The sequence below is a fragment of the Rattus rattus genome, chromosome 7 (genome assembly GCF_011064425.1).
Source record: "Rattus rattus isolate New Zealand chromosome 7, Rrattus_CSIRO_v1, whole genome shotgun sequence".
In the NCBI taxonomy this organism is placed as follows: Eukaryota; Metazoa; Chordata; class Mammalia; order Rodentia; family Muridae; genus Rattus; species Rattus rattus.
Window position 1 is genome coordinate 23,244,697 of NC_046160.1, and position 18,354 is coordinate 23,263,050.

The 18,354-nt window shown below is 46.5% G+C and overlaps 1 protein-coding gene across 2 annotated transcripts in view; it reads right to left on the minus strand.

The window, feature by feature from the left end:
* Positions 1 to 18,354, minus strand: part of Mapre3 (microtubule associated protein RP/EB family member 3) — a 43,972-nt gene that overhangs the window by 25,376 nt on the left and 242 nt on the right. The gene's annotated exons all lie outside the window — the stretch shown is intronic.

The window sequence follows — 18,354 nt, forward strand, 5'->3', positions numbered from 1 at the left end:
TTAGGTGTGAAAAGTTACATACATAAACACAAATAACACAGATGTATAAACTTTCATGAATAGGTACATGCTTTCTTCAAACTTTTATGTAAGTTAAACTATATATGCACACATTTTAATCAATATTTAGAGAAAAAAGAATCAGAATATATTCTGTGACTTTTCCCTTCTAAAAACACCATGACCATGTTTTACAGAGAAGCACCCCACTCTCTGCTGATTGCATGGTATTCTGTCATTTCTGAGAGTAATTGCAGCCTGAAAATCTTAGGGCAAAAGGGTGATGTGTGACGGTGCCTTGAAGGAATTGCTGGGTTCATTCAGCAGTGAGCCACCCATTCATGTGTGATAACTAGCGCTCAGGGGACTGAGTGGGAAAGGAGATTGCTGGGGTGGGGGTGTGCACTTGGGAGAGATGTGTAAATGCATGTTGGCAAGATAAAGATAGTTCTTAAATTTTGGGGTACATCAGAATCATTTAAGGATGTGCTCTACCCCTCTAGCACCAAAATTCTGATTCAGGCCACTTCTCTAGGCTGTCTCTTTTCCAGTGACAGTGTGCATTTTCTATCCTTCAGGAGACAAGCATGGGGTCCCCAGAGCCCCCCTGGCAGCAGAGGACATCCTGACATCCTGCAGTTGTGGTCTGTATAAGCTCTTCTGCAGGCATTCAGTGCCTTTCCCTACAGCCAGCTCTTTGCTTTGGAGTTTTAGATCATCTTTCACCTGAAAAGTTCAAAGTCTTCTTGGCACTGCCGGATGGTCAGGCAGTGGAACAGTGGCTCATTTTCTGCTTCACAGAAGGATATGTAGGGGCAGAAGGAGCTGACTCTCTCAGCAGGGCATGCCCACAACCCTGACACTGGGAGCATCCACTAGCCCGCCTGTCTGTTGCTCTGTCTCCATTATGGCCTTCCCTTGAGTTATGCAGGTGAAGGCAGCTTTTGTTAAGAAGGTGAGCAGGCAGAACCTTCTGTATAGTGCCCGGCTCAGCACAGTAGCCCATTTCTTCCTTGGAGAGGCTTCCCAAGGCTCTGAAGACTAGAGGATGTTTCCTGATGCCTAATAAACCAGTCTCCATAGCCTTTTCTTCTTAGGGGGTAAAGAAAAACTCAAGAATGCCATCTGTGGTGGTTTGAATAAAAATGGCCTCCACTAGCCTACAGGGAGTGGCATGGGTAGGGGGTGTGTGGCCTTGTTGGAAGTGTCTCACTGTGGGAAGGGTTTGAGGTTTGAGAAGCTCAAGCCAGGCCCAGCATCTCACACTCTTCCTGCTGCCTGTAGATTCAGATCCAGAACTCTCAGCCCCCTCTCCAGCACCATGTCTGCCTCCACTCCACCATGCTTCCTGTTATGATGATGGATTACATCTCTGAACTGTAAACCAGCCCAATTAAATGTTTTCCTTTGTAAGAGTTGCTATGGTCATGGTATCTCTTTCACAGCAATAGAATCCTAAGGCATCATCCCACCATGAAAGGTAAGCCAGTGACTTCTCAAGACTTGACTTCTGTATCAATTTGGAACACATAAAAGCTAGAATGGTAGTCTATTTATGGAAGAGTTTCACAGCAGTGCGTGATAAAGTCAGGACTTCCCTGCAGATAATGCTGAGTCAGTGCACAGCTCTCTCCTAGGTCAAAGGGACACAAAAGAATGGAATCCTTTTCTGCTAAGGACTGGCAGGATCCCTTTTGGCTTTGGATGAGCCAAGTCTGACCTCAAGACGGAAACCTCCTCTTCTTGCTGCTCCCAACCAGCAAGAAACTGCCACTGCTTAACATTACAGGTTCCAGAATGTTGTGATGGGTTAAATGCAGTGTGAAGACCAAAAATTGTTAAAAAGTGCTGCCTTCTTATACAGATATTTAAACAAAAAATCCCAAACCCCAAGCCCCCAAAAAATCCCATCCATGGGGGCGGGTACAAGCCTTGCTTAACTGGTTGGTTTCTTCTGCCAACAGTTCTAAAGCAGATAAATGTAGCAGCATCCTTTCTTGATGATCAGATATGCAGATTGTAAAAATTAGGAGGATAGCTATTATCTCAGCCTGTCACAGAATGCCGAGATGGAGGAAATGACCTTGAATTTAAAGGCCATCAAGGAGGGTCTTGACCACCAAGTCAGGAGCTGACCCATGAGCAAGGCTGGTGCCCTGTTACCATAGCACAGCCCAGTGGGTTGGGAGGCACGTCTTGGGGGCTGGGAATCTGATTGGCAGGGTGCTTGTCTTGCTTGGTCAGCGCTGCATACACAGCATAGTAGTGTGGGCTGGGATGCCAGCATTAGGGAGGTGGAGGTAGGAGGAGCTTCCTCAGCTACACAGGAAGTTCTAGGGCAGACTTGGGGTGGGGAAGTGCCAGGTGACAGTGTTGTTTGTAAAGTTGGCATCTTTTAACCTTAAACCAGTGGTTTTCAACTGTGGGTTACAACAGGGAGTAGCATATCAGATATTTGTATTACGATCCATAACAGTAGCAAAATTACAGTTATGAAGTAGCAATGAAAGTAATGTTATAGTTGGGGTCACCACAGCACGAGGAACTGAATTAAAGGGTCACAGCATCAGGAAGGTTGACAATCACTGCCTTAAACTTTGTCTTCTAAATTACAACAAGTATTCAAAAGGCTCTTCTTAAAGGCGAAATCTACCAATTAGCCTCTCAAACCTTCATGTAACGACAGAGGAGCTGAAGTAAAAGTAAGCCTAGGTGGGCCAGTCATGGGGGTGCACACCTTTAGTTCCAGCATTCAGAAGGTGAGACAGGCAGGTGGATCTCTGTGAGTTCCAAGCTAGCCAGGGTTACACAGTGAGACCTTTTGTAGACAGGGTAGGGACACAGCAGAGAGCCTGTGAACTGCCCAGAGAACTGGCCAGAACCTCACACTGTCCCCAGAATGGCTGCCTGCTGTCACCCTTGTCTAGGGCCTCATCCTAGAACTGAGTTTGGGAGCCTAGGAACCCCAACATTCCCATCCTAATGAATTGTTCACTCATCCATTTATGAGTTGTCAAATCTCTTTTGAAATTTTCAACTTTATATTCAACCATGAGAAACTTTTAAAACTGGCAGGAGTGTTTTCTAGCAGATACATTTAATGTCAAGAATTAATTCTCTTTCTTGGTCCCAATCTACTGCTTTGAAGTCAGTGTCCCTTTCATCTGTAAATGTGAAAATAAACATTAATAATGGATGCCTTCTCGTTCCCTCCAAGCAGGAAGTATTATTTACTTCTGAGGAAGAAAGCATTCTTTTTCAGAGCTGGAGAGACAGGCAGGAACAGAATGGGGACTCTGCTTCTGAAGATCTTGATGTGAGTGTGTGTGTGTGTGTGTGTGATTTATTTTTATTTTATGTGCATTGGTGTTTTGCCTGTATGTATGTCTGTAAGGGTGTTAGATTATGTAGTTACAGACAGTTGTGAGCTGCCATGTAGGTGTTGAACATTGACCCTGGGTCCTCTGGAGGGACCATCAGTGCTTTTAACTACTGAACCATCTCTTCAGCCCCTGGATATGTTTTCAAATGGCCTGAAACCCCAACTACCTTCAATAGCAATAGCACATGGTCGTGTGGCCCCGGGCTGACTCGCCTCTACGTGGAAGTGCTTAGCATGGCGCTCCTCAGCCCTTCGCTCCTCCCTTCTGACCAACGCCCAGGTGGCTTGTGTGCCGAGAATCTCAGCACCTGCCACAGAGCCTGCAACTCAGTATGAAAACCTGCCCATCCCCTCCCACCCCTCTCACCCTCGGACTACGTCCACTTCCTGTGACATCTCTCTGCTGGCCAGTGTCTTCCACACCAGCTTTGTAACTGCATAAACACACTCCTTGGGTCAAGCCACAGGTTCCTCTCTGATCCACCATCACCTCAACACTTGAAGGCAGCACAGCATCTAAGTGGGTCACATTCCCATGTCTTCTATCCTTATTATCTTACTTTTTGGCCTTCTCGATGTTGTGTGTGTCATGGCATGCATGGGGGTCAGACAACATTTTGGGGAGTTGGTTCTCTGTTGCTACCTTGTAGAACCTGGGAGTTAGACTCATGTCATCTGGATGGAGTGCCTCTGGATACTTTTAATTACTGCTCATCTGGACCTGCCTGCATTTTTCTGCTTACAGAGAGTAATGTGGTCCATACAACCCCAGTATTTTCCCAATTCTGCCTTTCCCAGGCTTTAAGGAATAGCTTCTGCCAGGAACGCCCTGAGATGTAGTGACCAGACTCACCTCTCCTCCCATACCCTTCAGGGTTATAGACTGTGCTAAGTCCCCCAAAGTATCCATACCTTCGTGCCAGGAACCTTTGACTCTCTTCCTCTGAACAGCAAAGAGGACTTTGTAGTGTAATGAAATTGAGTACTTGGGGGTGGAAAGACTTTTCTGGATTATCTAGGTGAATCCAGTGGGTTCAAGGAAAGCTGGGTGGTCAGGGAGGGTGACAGATCAGAGTGACTCATATCCATGAGTTTCACCTATCACATACAGAAGAAATTCTCTGTCAGCATGTGAACTTTGACCCACTGAGTGTCCTACAACTACAATACGTAATTTTCACAAGCTGGCTGGCTAAAACAAGATATTATTTCCTTACTATCCTGGAGACCAAAAGTTCCAGATCCAAGTGTTGACCCTGCCAACTCTTCCCTCTGAAGACTCTGGGGGATATGCTCCTGGTTTCTCTTCTAGCTTCTGGGGGCTTTAGCCATCCCTTGGCTTATAGCACCCACTCTAATCTCTGCCTCTGTGGTCTGCAGTCTCCTTCTCTTTCATAAAATTTCTCTATTTCTCCTTTTATCAGGATGCACATACAGACAGGTGTGTGTGTGTGTGTGTGTGTGTGTGTGTGTGTGTGTGTGTGTCTGTTCGTCCATCCGTCTGTCAGTCTGCCTGCGTGCCTGGAGACAGAGCCCAGGGTCATGTACAACGTGGGTAAGTGCTCTACCAGCGGGCTACTGAGCTACATCTCATCCCCAGCAGGGAGGTCTGAGTGCCCACCAAGGTAACCCAGCTTCAAGATCTTTACTGTTTTGCTGTTTGTTTTTGAGACAATGTCTTTCTATGTTACCCTGGCTATCTTGGAACTTACTAGGTAGACTAGGATGGCCTTGAACCTACAGAGATCTATCTGCCTCTGTGGAGAAAGAATCTCTTCTGTGCTGTGCAGAAGGGTCACCTGTCATTAAGAAGCTTAGGCAGGAAAGTAGGAGGGGGGGGAGAAGATTCTGAGATAGAGTCAGGCTGAGGGTCTCATGAACATGAGAAAAGTAACCGACCACCTTAGTATAGATGGGAACTTAGAATAGAATAAACGGGAGTATTAAGTTACGAGCTAGGGGGAACAAGTCAAAGCTTATGGCCTAGGCAATTACTCATAGAAGACTTAGTGCCAGAGTCATTATTTTGGGGAACGAAGTGGCAGGGCAGAAAAGCTCATAGGTACAAATGATGCCCAACGTGGTAGGCATGTTATCCAAACAGGCGGAAACCCAAGTTTACAACAAAATACTCAAGTATCAGACAAATCCCTGGGAGGAAAAGCCCGAGGTTACACCTCTGCCTCTCAAGTGCTGGGTTTAAATGTGTGCATCACCAGCTCTTTAATTTAACTACACGTTTTGGCATAAAAGTAGTGTTCTTTGTTTTGTCATCTGAAGCAGTGTCTCAGGTTCTGGGGTTTCGGATGTTCTGGGTGGCACCATTCAGCCCACTAACCCATCGATAGAACTTTGTCCTTCCGTCTTCCAGAGCCCTAAGATGACACATATGCTGTTCACTTGTAAGGGCTGCGATTGAAAATCATCACACAAATGACATCACCTGTCACTGGGACCAGAGCCAAGCAATCTCTGGTGTGTGGCTCTGAAGCGCTCACTCCGATCTCTGTTGTGTGGCTCTGAAGCGCTCACTCCGATCTCTGGTGTGTGGCTCTGAAGCGCTCACTCCGATCTCTGTTGTGTGGCTCTGAAGCGCTCACTCCGGTTATGGCAGCTGTCTCACTGGCTGTGGCTGGCGCTTGTCTGGTGTGGTGGCTCTCAAGAGCCTACTTCTGCCATGCCACCTCTACAGGAATAGCTTCACCTGCTCAGACTGACTTGCTCAGGAGTCTCTCTGGACAAGCGTGTGCACGTGGAGAAAGGAGGCACAGAAAAGAATCCTGTGGAAATTCTGGGGGCAAGAGTATCATGTAGTACCTCAGTGGCTTGGAGCATGGCCAGGCGGGACCTAGCGGACTCTTGACCTAGCCTTCTACAGAAGGGGAGAAAATGATTTGAGCAACATGTGTCTCAACAGCCTTCCTCAAAGTAGAAGCACACGTAAGGTAAGCAGCACCCGGCACTAAGCAAGTGGTACCCAGGCTGAAAGAGATGGACTTTAGGACGCTGGATGTCCCTGCTCTTTCTCTGTGTCCGGACACCAGTAGCTGAAGCAGAGCAAGACTTTGATAGCCTGGTGGTTAGTGCTTCAGCGAGCCTGGTGGAAGTACCTCACAGAGTGTTCTATGTCAGCTTGACACAGGCAGAAGTCATCATCTGAGGGGAGAGGCCTCTGCTTCTACCATGCTGCGCTGTAGGGCATTTTCTTAATTAGTGACTGATGGGGGAGGGCCCAGCCCACTGTGGTCTGGGCTGTTGGTCCTAAGTTCTGTAAGAAAGCAGGGAGAGCAAGCCGTGGGGAGGAGGTCAGTATATGGTACTCCTCCATGGCCTCTGCATCATCAGCTCCTGCCCTGATTGAACTCCTGCCCTCACTGCTTTGATAACAAACTGTTATATGAACTGTGAGTGAAATAAGCCCTTTCCTCCCCAAGTTGCTTTGGTCATGGTGTTTCATCCCAGCCACAGTGACCTGACCAGGACAGGGTAAGTTCAGAACAAAGTTCCTGATATTTTATTTCGGTTGGTTGGAAATAATGCACTTGGGGACAAACCAAGCCAGCACCGTGGGAGCAACAGCAGTGCTTCCCATAGGACTCCCACCCTGGAACTGGAACAGGACTGCTGGAAACACTGGGGCAGATGATTCTAACTTAGTAAGGGAACCTGCAAGAAAATGCTTCCCACGTTCACCAAGGTTAGCAGTGCGGATGCAAGAAGCCTTCTTTAGGAGACTTGCGGAGTGTCACCCAGAGGACCTCACAGCTGTGATGTGTGAGCGTGAGTCACCCTGGACGGTGACTACCAGGGCTGCTTGAAGAGACCATGAAGTGTTAACGCTCACCCAAACTATGCCTTAGGATGACTTCTGAGTAGCATAATTAAAAATGGTTTTATTTTATTTCCAAGTTTTTGACACATGATCTATGTAGCCCAGCCTCAGCTTAAGTGTTGGGGTTACAGGTGTGTGTCACCATGCCCAGCCTAACTCATTTTACTTCTCTTACTTACCCTTTTTAACTCTCGATTTTCCTATAAATTAAAATTAGTTTAGTAAGATCTCAATTTGTTTGTTTTAATTTAAATATTTATTTTTATTTTATGTGTTTGAGTGTTTGCTTTCGTGTGTGTGTGTGTGTGTGTGTGTGTGTGTGTGTGTGTGTGTGTACCGCACACGTTTGGTGGCATAGATTCCTGGGAACTGGAGTTGCATATGATTGTGAGCCACCACACGGGGTCTGTGTGCACTGCAGGTGCTCTCAGCCTCTGTGATCTTTCCAGCCTCTCACGTTGTCAGTTTGTTTGTTTGTTTTGGGGGGCTGAAACCCTGAAACCGCAAGCCAACACACATCTTTCCTGTTGACATGGAGGTTCCCACAGGTAACATGTCACTATGTCAGAAGGCTACCACAGGAGCCCTATGCTAGAGTGCATAGAGTGGAAGCCACACAGTGCTCTACTGTGGAGTGGCATGCACTCCAGGCCCAAGGGTCCACTGCACTGCCGCCCATTAGCTGTCATCTTTCCCTTGATTTTACCCAAGCGTGAGCCAAGCACTAATGGTTCTCTCCCAGACAGGGTAGGAAAGGGGGTGAAGACGGGCATGAGGCTGTTTACAAAGAACCCATTTGATTCTCCTAAAACAATGCACCTCCCTCTACCCCACCTGGCTTGAGGCCTGCTTAGGGCTGTTTGCTCCTTCCTGTGGGGACTGGCTGGGAGCCAGGCTCCTGCTTGGGCCCTGGCTTTCAGGAAAGGACATCAACACAGCGTGCAGACAAGGGTTAGATTCCGAGTAGGGCCCAGGCGTAGGGCCCAGGAGTTGGTGTGGCCCTGCTTTTCCAGCTCCTAGCACATGCTCCAACCTGACCTCCCTCAGGCTTTCACCCTGTGTGCCGAGGGTCATCAGCCCTGTGACTGCTTTGCAGCATTAGCTGGGCAAACACCCTCTTCCATTGTCCGGCATGGCAGGACTGTGAGTCCAGCAAGTGAAAGGGCACAAGGGAGGGTGTCAGCCAGGGTCAGGGTCGAAGTAGATGATCTAGGAGGACATCAGGACAGAGGGCTCCTTGGAGGGTGGAAAACAGGTGAGAAAAAAGGATAGCCACACACAGGTGTCAAGTTTATACACTGCACCAAGTACCCAGTTCAGGGCAGGAGCGAGGGTGGAAATTCACTCACAAAACTGCACTGAGATCCAGCCAGGGGTACACTTGTCTTGAGGACACAGAGATGGTCCTCCTCCACTGACAAAGGGCCAAATAGGAACAGCTTGGAAGGGCATGGGGGCAGAGGACAAGAAACAACCTGACCCACACCTGCTCATCTAGGATATAGCTCTGGAACCCGAGGGAGATCAGTGTCAAAGCAGTAAGCTGTACCATGAAGCTCTTCTCTTGAGGTTTTAGCTATTAAAGATGAGGCTGGTCATGTATGCCCATTTAAAACAATCTGAGGACTCCACAAAGGTAAACAAATGTAAAGGAAGCCACGGCTCGAACTTACAACTCCAGTGAAGAAGCCTCTATTCTCTAATGTCCTTGAGGCTCACCCCGCCTCCCCATCCCGTCTTCTGTTCTCACTAGGCCTAAATTACTCTGCCTCCTTATTCTTGTGGGCAACCAGCTCTGCTTAAACCTGCATCCTTCCTTTCTTTCACCTCTGCTCTAATAGCCATTCTAAATTCTGCCTCCTCAGAAACTCTGCCTTGAGAATGTCACACCACCCCAACCCCGGTGCCCCTCCCCTGCTGTGTCTCTGGGCCAGCATGGAGTCCTGGCCCATTATGAATTCATACGCCCAAATGGGCCCTTGCCCCTGAACAATAAAACTTTTATTCATCTCCGATGTCCAGGCTAAATCCACACTGTGGTTAATTCAAGCCTTCAAGACCTTCATCTCCCACCAACATCCCCCTCATTCCTCCTCAGCAAACAGCCTCGGCTGTCAGAAGAGGTGAAGGCCATTACTTACCAGATGCCAGCCATCTTCCCTGAACTTTACCTATTGGACAGAAAAACTATTTTCTCTTCCCCCAGTCTTAGAAGTGGAAGAGCCCCTGCCCATGAGGGTCCTTCCTGTATCTCAAAGACAGTTCTTTTCTGTCCCCTTTTCCCTTTCACTGAACAGTTGTCTCCAAACACAATTGTTCCATGGCACATAATCACAGGAGATTGGCTCCAGGATCTTCCAGTGGATGCTAAAGTCCTCTCGTGCTCAGTTCTATAAAGCAGCCAATTCCCCGCAGGCAGCCTGGGCATAGCACCCCCTATACTCTAAGTCAGGGTCAGGGTCAGGGTCAAGCGGGTGGTGCAGGAGGGAACAAGAGGATTAGCTGTAATACCTAAGGCAATGACTGTCCACTGTAATACCTAACGACAGGACAGCACATGTTGTCACTAGATTCAGCACAGTACTCTCAGTATATGGCAAATTCAAGTTTTGCTTTTGGATTGGTTAAATTCATAGATATGAGGGGCCATTGAATATGTGAAGTCCTCTTCAAAAATCACTGAAAGTTAGCTGGATCACCATTAATGCATAATAATCATACATGTTGCATACATACATATATAATGCATACAAGTCAGAGGAAAACACTTGGGAGGCACTTATCTCTGCTTACAAGGCCTCGTGAAGATAACATGCACGTTCATAAGAATAACTTAGAAACCTGGAAACTATGTCTTCTGGGGATACAGGTCTTACTGAGTTGTCTCACAACGCCCTAGAGTGCTATTTCAGGGCAGCACAACACATCTCCATCCTTAGCAGTGGTCCTGTCTCTTAAGGTGCTAATAGAATACCTCAAGTGTAAGCTTTTGGCTGTGGCCTCTACTAATCTAAAATCACAACACATCAAAGACAAAATCAGAGTTCTTGGCAGATGGCAATAACTGTCAAAGAAGGGGATGAGGGCTAGCAGCCAAGAGTCTGGTGCTGCAGGGACGTCTGGCTACAAGATACATTTTACACCCCGGAGATAAGCCTTCAGCACAACACTGCTCATACTGGAAGGAATATTAGGTTTCATCTAGTGGTCCAAGATCTGCCTCTTCCACATGGCAACACACACATTAGTCCTAACTATGATCTTGCTGACTTCAATACCAGCTAAGATTTCACTGCTTACTCACCAGGAAACACCACTACAAGGTGACTAGGGCATTATGTTATAATTATATCATATTACAAGGTGACCAGGACAACAATGCTCACACAATAAGGTGGCTGCTTATTCAACAATCACTTGGTAGTGGAGCTTTCTAGCCAGACAGAGCCAAAGACTTGTGCTAATAATTCCAAGCAGCAGGGCTTGACATCTGCCCGGTCTGGGATAAGTGTTAGGGGAGTCAGAACCACTTGGAAGAAGAGAAACATCCTGCTTAGCAAACATTTATTGCAGCACAAGCCAAGCTGTAGACAGGCCATATGTTCTTCAACTCCACGCCCTGGATCTCCAGGAGAAGGTTAGAAGTCTCTCTTCTCTAGGATTTAAAGTTGAACAGACTCCACTACTAGCAAAAGCCTAACGTAGACAACCATGTCCGTCCTGGAAGAACAATGGCTCTCTGAGCTGATGGCCAAACGAAATGGGACCATGGACAGAGAAAGGAAAGAGGCCATGCAGGTCTGAGCAGAGACAGTTTGGGCAGGAATCCACACACCCTATACAAGGTAAAGCCTAAAGGTAGGCCCCAGAACACTGGGGATCTGGCCACTCAGAGACTCTGGAAAGGCATGGGAGGGAGGCAGGCCACTGAAAGCAGAACCCTGATCAATGCCAGCTGACAAATGTCTACAGCAAAAGTTAGGAGGAAATATGGCTATTTTAAGACCTGCTTTAAAACATATTTTTATTATGTGTGTGTTTTTATTTGTATGCCTTGTCTGCATGTATGTATATGTACCACATATATATAAGTGCCCAAGGAAGGCAGAAGAGGGAACTGGGTGTTCAGGACTGGAGTTTTAGAGGGTGGTGAGAACTCTCACCTTTGCTGAGAACTGAGCCTGGGTCTTCTGCAAGAGCAGCCAGGACTTAGAGCTTCTGAGCCATTGTTTCCTGCCCAATTCCCATGTTCTTAACAATAATTATTTCACATTTTCTTTCTTCAAGTGAGATTGTTTCATCTATAGATGGACTCAAAGATGTTCATCTGTGTTTTTAAGACACATCCAACATGCATAAAAAGATAAATGAAGTGGCCACCTAAAGAAACACCTCACAGAACTGCATAAAATCCTGGTGAGAGCAAAACTAAACAGCCATTAAAATGCTGCATAGCAGACTAGGGATGTAGCTCAGTGGGCAGAGCACTTGCCTCACAGGTACAAACCCGAGCAACTCAAACCCAGCTGTGGGGCGTGGCTGTGAGCTCAGTGCTGTGGGGGCTGAGGGAGCTGGAGCTTAAGCTTATCCTCCAGTGTGCAGCAAGTTTGAACTCAGCCTGGGACATAGAAGACCATGCCTCGAAATAAACAAACAAAACTTAAATAAATACCTTGAAGCAGGGACGGGGGATGGGTATTACGAGATGGCTCAATGAGTAAAGGTGCTTTCAGCCAAGTTTGAGGACCTGGATTCAATCTGCAAACCCCATGTGGATGAAGGAAAGAACAGAGAGCCATCTTATGTGAGCTGCCCTCATGGCATGTGCATAGTCCTCAATAAATAAATACTGCAAAACATTTTAAAGTCTAAACGTCTTGTGATTTTTTTTAGTGATTTCTCTATTACATGGAATCAATATGTCACTGGTTTAAAATGTTAAGAAACACTGAAAGACATTAAGAAAAACCAGCAGTACATAATCGGTGATAATCATTTATAATTGGTGGGTACTTTCCTGATAATTTTACATATCCCAGATTTTAATAGAGTGGCATCCTTGACATACTATTTCATAGCTTGCTTTTTTTCCCAGTGGTCATGTAAGAACTTCTGATGTCAGTGTGTGTGTGTGTGTGTGTGTGTGTGTGTGTGTGTGTGTGTGTGTGTGTGTGAATGTGTGTGACTGTATGTGTAAAAATGTGAGTGTGTATGTGCAAGTGTATAGGTATGTGTGAATGTGTGTAAATATGTAGTGTGTGTATATGTATGTAAGTGTGTGTATGTGAATGTGTGTGTATGACTATGTGTGTGTTTGAGACAGGGACTTGAGGTACGGCCCAGGCTGGCCTTGCTCTTGGATCTTCCTGCTTCAGTCCATTGAGGGCTAGAATTATAGACACATGTCACTATGCCTGGATTCAGTAATATTAGACAAATGTTTTTAATACCTATGTAGTATTTTATTTCTATGAACTTGACTAGTCCTCCATGTCATACACTTCTGGTTGTTTTACTTAATTTTTGAGGGTGGGGAAGATTTAGACAATTGTAGTAGGGCTCACAATGTAGCCTTGGCTAGCCTGTACAGACCAGTACAGAGATCAGGACGGCCTTGAACTCACAGAGATCTGCCTGCCTCTGCTTCCCAAGTGCTGGGATTAAACATGCCCAGCACTTCTGGCTGCCAATAATTCACTGTTTCAAATATTTTTATATTATTAATACTGGTGTATTAATAAAAATCTATGTAGTTTTAAATATATCTTTAACCAAAGATTCTGAATAGTTTGAAAAAGGCAATTTATGGTCTAAGGACACGTGTCCTTTTAAGGCCTGGGGTGTGTGTATGTGTATGTATATATGTGTGTATATAGGTGTATGTGTATGTATATGTGTGTATAGGTGTATGTATATGTATATATGTGTGTATAGGTGTATGTGTATGTATATATATGTGTGTAGGTGTATGTGTATGTATATATATGTGTGTATAGGTGTATAGGTGTATGTATGTTTGTGTGTAGGTGTATGTGTATATATATGTGTGTGTATAGGTGTATGTGTATGTATGTGTGTGTGTGTAGGTGTATGTGTATGTATATGTGTGTGTATAGGTGTATGTGTATGTATGTTTGTGTGCAGGCGTATGTGTATGTATACGTGTGTATATAGGTGTATGTGTATGTATATGTGTGTGTAGTCTAAAGTACCGGGCAGGTTTGGAGTTGTGCTTCTTGTTCACCTATCTTAGTCATAGCATGTAAGTGGTATGTATTTCCTACACATTAGGAAATAGTTTCATGAAAACCAACCTGTGTGGAGTCAAAACACTGCAGATGGGCCAAGTCCTTTTTTTTTTTTTTTTTCCGGAGCTGAGGACCGAACCCAGGGCCTTGCGCTTGCTAGGCAAGCGCTCTACCACTGAGCTAAATCCCCAACCCCGGCCAAGTCCTTCTTTACGTGAGGGAAAGGGAGCATCCAGAACTTAGAACATTGATGTTAAGGTGTTGGAAAACAACATCTAAGCAGTTCAGCAAAGTTGATAGGGCATGGTGCTAGTGCGATCAGGATCTAGTGCGTGGCAAGAACTGGCCAGCCAGCTGCACACAGGAAAAACCCACTCTTGGCCGCAGGATGCCTCACCAACCCTGGACAGCTACCATGCAGATTCGTACTCTCAGCCACAGAAAGCCTGGGCGATCGACTGTAAATTAGTCGTTGTAATCCACGCTCCGTCTGGGTAAGGACCCAAAGCTCATGCTCAACTGATAAGTATGTCATCTTTCTATCTTTCTTTAATCAACAGGACACCTGGCTAAAAAGGACAGGGCTAACTGATGACAAAATTAGAAATTCAACATCACTTGGTGAATTCTTATCACACCATGGTAGTCACTTCTTTCTAGGTTTACTTAGTTTGTATGCTTGACTGTTTTGCCTGCATGCATATGCACTGCCTGAGTTCCTACAGGTGGGTGCTGGTAATTGAACCCAGGCCCCAGAACAAGTGCCCCTAACCTTTGGGCTTTCTTCTTATTAGTCATTTCTGCCAGAAGCTGTTAATATTGAGTAATAGGACCTGATGGTGGGTACAGCTATCGCCACCGAGTGTGTCCATACTTCACCCATCCATCCATGACCTCTGCATCCCACAAGTACAGAGGCTGACCTGAGTAAGGTCATGGTCCAAGGTGCACCTCACAGTAGAGGAAGTGAGCGAGGCCATGAGAGATAACTAATACACCAGCTCTCAGCAGCTTTTCTATTTCAAATTAAGATCATCCCTCAGACTAGCCTCCCCACCAGAAGGACCGAGCACCCACACATTAACCAAAGCTGGGCTCTGCTCCAGTCACTGCTCACGCCTGGCCATTCTGTCAGGCAAGCAAGTCAGCTGAATGCGTGGACACAAAGACCCATTTCATAATACATTCTCTCATTTGGCAGTTGAAATGACACTGACACTCAAGTCTTTACTGGACGAATCTCTGCTTCTGTCAAACACATTAGAAGGCCTGAATTAGTTCAGGATGGACTTCTCATGACAAACTTTGAGACACTATTTTTAAATTAATGGCACCAGCAAATGTAAAGAAAGATTGCTACCTACTACCAAGCAGCTACTTTACTTGCATCCTCTAACAACTCCTATGGGACGGCCAGCATCCAAGCTTACAGATGAGAAAACTAACACTTAGCAGTTATATAACCTGCCCAGTGTCACACAGCCAGGAGGTAGGAGGACTGGGATTTGGGCTCAGACACACCTGTTTTGAGAGGCCAGATCAACTTAGTTTCCAAGGGATGGAGATGAGAAATCCCTGTGGCTACCAGGACCTATGCAATGCTACATTTGAGGGCTGGGAGGTAGCCCTGAAGCTGTCCCTCAGACTTGTTTCTACTCAGCCTCAACTCTGCTCCCTCTCCTTTGCTTTCCAGAATGAAGCAGCCTTGCAGCTAAGCTTAGACGACGTCGACACTCAGCTTGGCACTTGCTTTGTTAGTTGATGTGTAGTTTTAGAAAGAAGACCTCCCAAAGTAGGAACGTGTGAGGAAAAATTGTTATTTTTAAGGTGGCAAGAATAAATATTTAATTAGACACTTTGACACTACATTTTGCCTGGCCTTGCAACATCTCAGACAATAAAAGAAGCCTTTGTCTACAAGGCTAATTACAGACTACTAAATTATTTTTATTACAGCCCTTTGTACTATTAAGTGTGACAAACATAGCATGGTGGCGGTGTAGAATAGCACTAGTCTGGAAATGTGAGTTCTAATCCTGACTCAGACACTAATAACCACTAACAGTCATCTGCATGGTGTACACAGTTGACAGTGCTCTCACATACCTTCTACATTAGTTAAGTCACCTTGGGGCAAATCACTTAACTCTTAGTGTCTCGTGTCAAAACCTGGAAATGAGAACAGTAGGACATTTTCTGTCCTGTCCAGTCCCAACCTGTGTCTAAGGTCCTAACGAACGTTTCTATAAATGAACCAGAGCACATGCATTTTGGCCCAAATATCCAGATCTTCTACTCGGTTTCTGAAAGAAGAAAGGTGCTTGCTTAAGTTCGGGCTAATTCATAAGATGCTTGCCTCCAGATGTTTGCTGGATTTCTGGAGCGTGTCCTGTTATGGCTCTGAATTGGACTCCCATGTGGGAACTGTTGTGTTCAGTAACAAGCATGCCTAAGCCTAGCTAATCACCTAAACCCACAAGGAGCAAGAGCTCGAGAAAGGTGTCAGAGAGCCCCACCGTGACAGTGCATGGGCTCTTAGGGGAGCAGCCCTGGCATCGTCACAGAAATGGGAACAGCATTCTAACTAGAAGACACACAAATATCTCCCCTTCGAGGCTTGCTACTTCCTGCTTCTGATGTAGTTCGGAATACAAACACACACACACACACACACACACACACACACACACACACACACACACTTTACCTAAAAGCTGTGGGTAAATTACAGGTTTGTCTCAAGATCAAGGAAACGCAGTCCTATAAAACCATAACATGTCACTCAGCTTTAGGTCTGACTTGTGCAAATCATACCTCTCTCCCTGATCTTAACAATTACCTACAATAGCTGGCTAGGTGCACAAGAGAGGTCTCGGTCTTGCTTCTTAAGAGGACCGGTTTATAAAGCATTCAGTCATTAGCTCATAAAACACTGGTATGGATTTCAAAGACAAATTAACCCATATAGAAGCCAGTCTGATGCTCTGAAAGGGCACTATCCCACAGCAAGCTGCAAACGGAACATTGCACCTCACACTTGCCTGGTCTCTCTCTAGCCTTGACACATTTCCTTGCTCAATTCACCACCCTCCACCCCAGTAATAACACTGATTCCCAAAATACACTCGGCCCAAGAAGAGCAGCTCTCCAGCACAGCTGTCTCCTTCTGCCCTCCTCGGGTATTTGGGCGAGCTATGTGACACAGAGAGGACCAGAAGAAGGAATGTAACTCCCAGGCCCCAGAGCTCCCACTGCACCACAGGCAGGCGCATCCCGCCAAACCCCAGACTGGCATTCAAAACAGAACAAACTCTACTGTTGGATGGAGGCTGTCATCTTCCTGAACTTCATCTCTATGTTTAAAACTAGGGCGACAGCCGTCTTTGCTACTGTAAACTAATCTGATGGGCATGGGGGCAGGGAGTGGCCCGGAGGAGGCTGCCAATAGGCCATGAGTGAGCAAAGTCTAAGTAAGAGCTTTGCCCCCAATCACTGTTTGCAACCTTAGAAACTCCTAATGAGTGGGTAGTTCCCAGTGAGTTTTAGGAGTGGACCATGCCCTCCTTTGTAGCCTGGAGCTAAACAAATAAACAAAAAAATCCCAAACAAACCCAAAGCCTCTTATTCATCGGAACTGCCTTATACTACATTGAAATCTATGAGAGGGGGAAAAAAAAAAAAAGGAATCACTGGAAGCTGGCATTGAGGCACACACAGTAGTTAGGAGCCCTCGAGTTCAGGCATGTCTGTGAAGAACTTTCTGGTTATGAGCACAGACTAACTTCAGCCGAGTTTCTTGCTGGGAAAAAGAAAACAGCACGGGACTCTATTTCGACACTAGGTACTGTAAGCTTGTAGGTGGCTAACACAACCCTGGGAATCGCCCCCACCTTGCAACAGCCCCCACCGAGGCTCAGAGCTGTGGGAAGCAGGGATACAGGCCTCAGAGCCATGAGGGACTCTCAACTGCCCCTCCTCTCCACTCTGCTTAGACTGTCAAAACCCACTATTTGCATGGTTGGTTTCTCCATCAAATTTACAGGTATTGGAAATCAAGTCCTGCCAAAGCCCCTCGTACATTCAGTAAGTACTTGCTGCAAATATTACAGGTTTGTCTTCAAACCTCGCATATACCAAGGTTATAATGCGACTCTTTAAAGCGAAGACATTAAAGAGTCTGGAAAGACGCTTATTCACACGCTCACACACACACGACGTACCGGAAGCACAAGAACTTAAGCTCCCAAATCAACCATGTCCCCCTCCCTCCACTCCTTTCTCATCCCTGCACAGTGTGGCCAGGGCAGTGGTTCAGCACACAAGAAGGCCACCACGCACGAGCTCAGTGCACCAATAGTATAGCTGATCACAACGTAGCTTGACCCTTCTCAGCAAAATCTGTTCCTAAAGCCGTGCCGGCTCTCTGCAGCTACTTAGAACTATCCAGGCCTGCTTTCCTAAGCCAATTCTGGCACGAGCGGTTCAGGAGCAGGTGGGTAAGTGTCCTGGGGTCCCAAGGTTTGGACAGATACAATGTCCCCCTCCCCCAAGTCTCCACCTGGCTGTCTCCCTTGTCACTCTCTGGTTTATCACTTGGAGAAACTAGAAGCCGGGAGATGTCAGGCCCCGGAGTAAAGAGAAGGGACAAGGGACAAGGACAGACCGGAGGGAGTTTGAGGGAAAATACAAGGCCATGGGTAGAGGTGCGACAGCGCCACATCTAGAGGGGAAGAACCTCGAGGTGGGTCCGCAGGGAAGGAGAGAGGGAGGAGGACGGGGCAGGAGTGGTTGAGGAGGCCTGGCCCCGGAGGCCACCGAGGACAGGAGACCGGCGGAACGGGACACCGGTGGGGGTGGGGACGGGGGCCGGCGAGGATGGGGAGCCCGGTTCC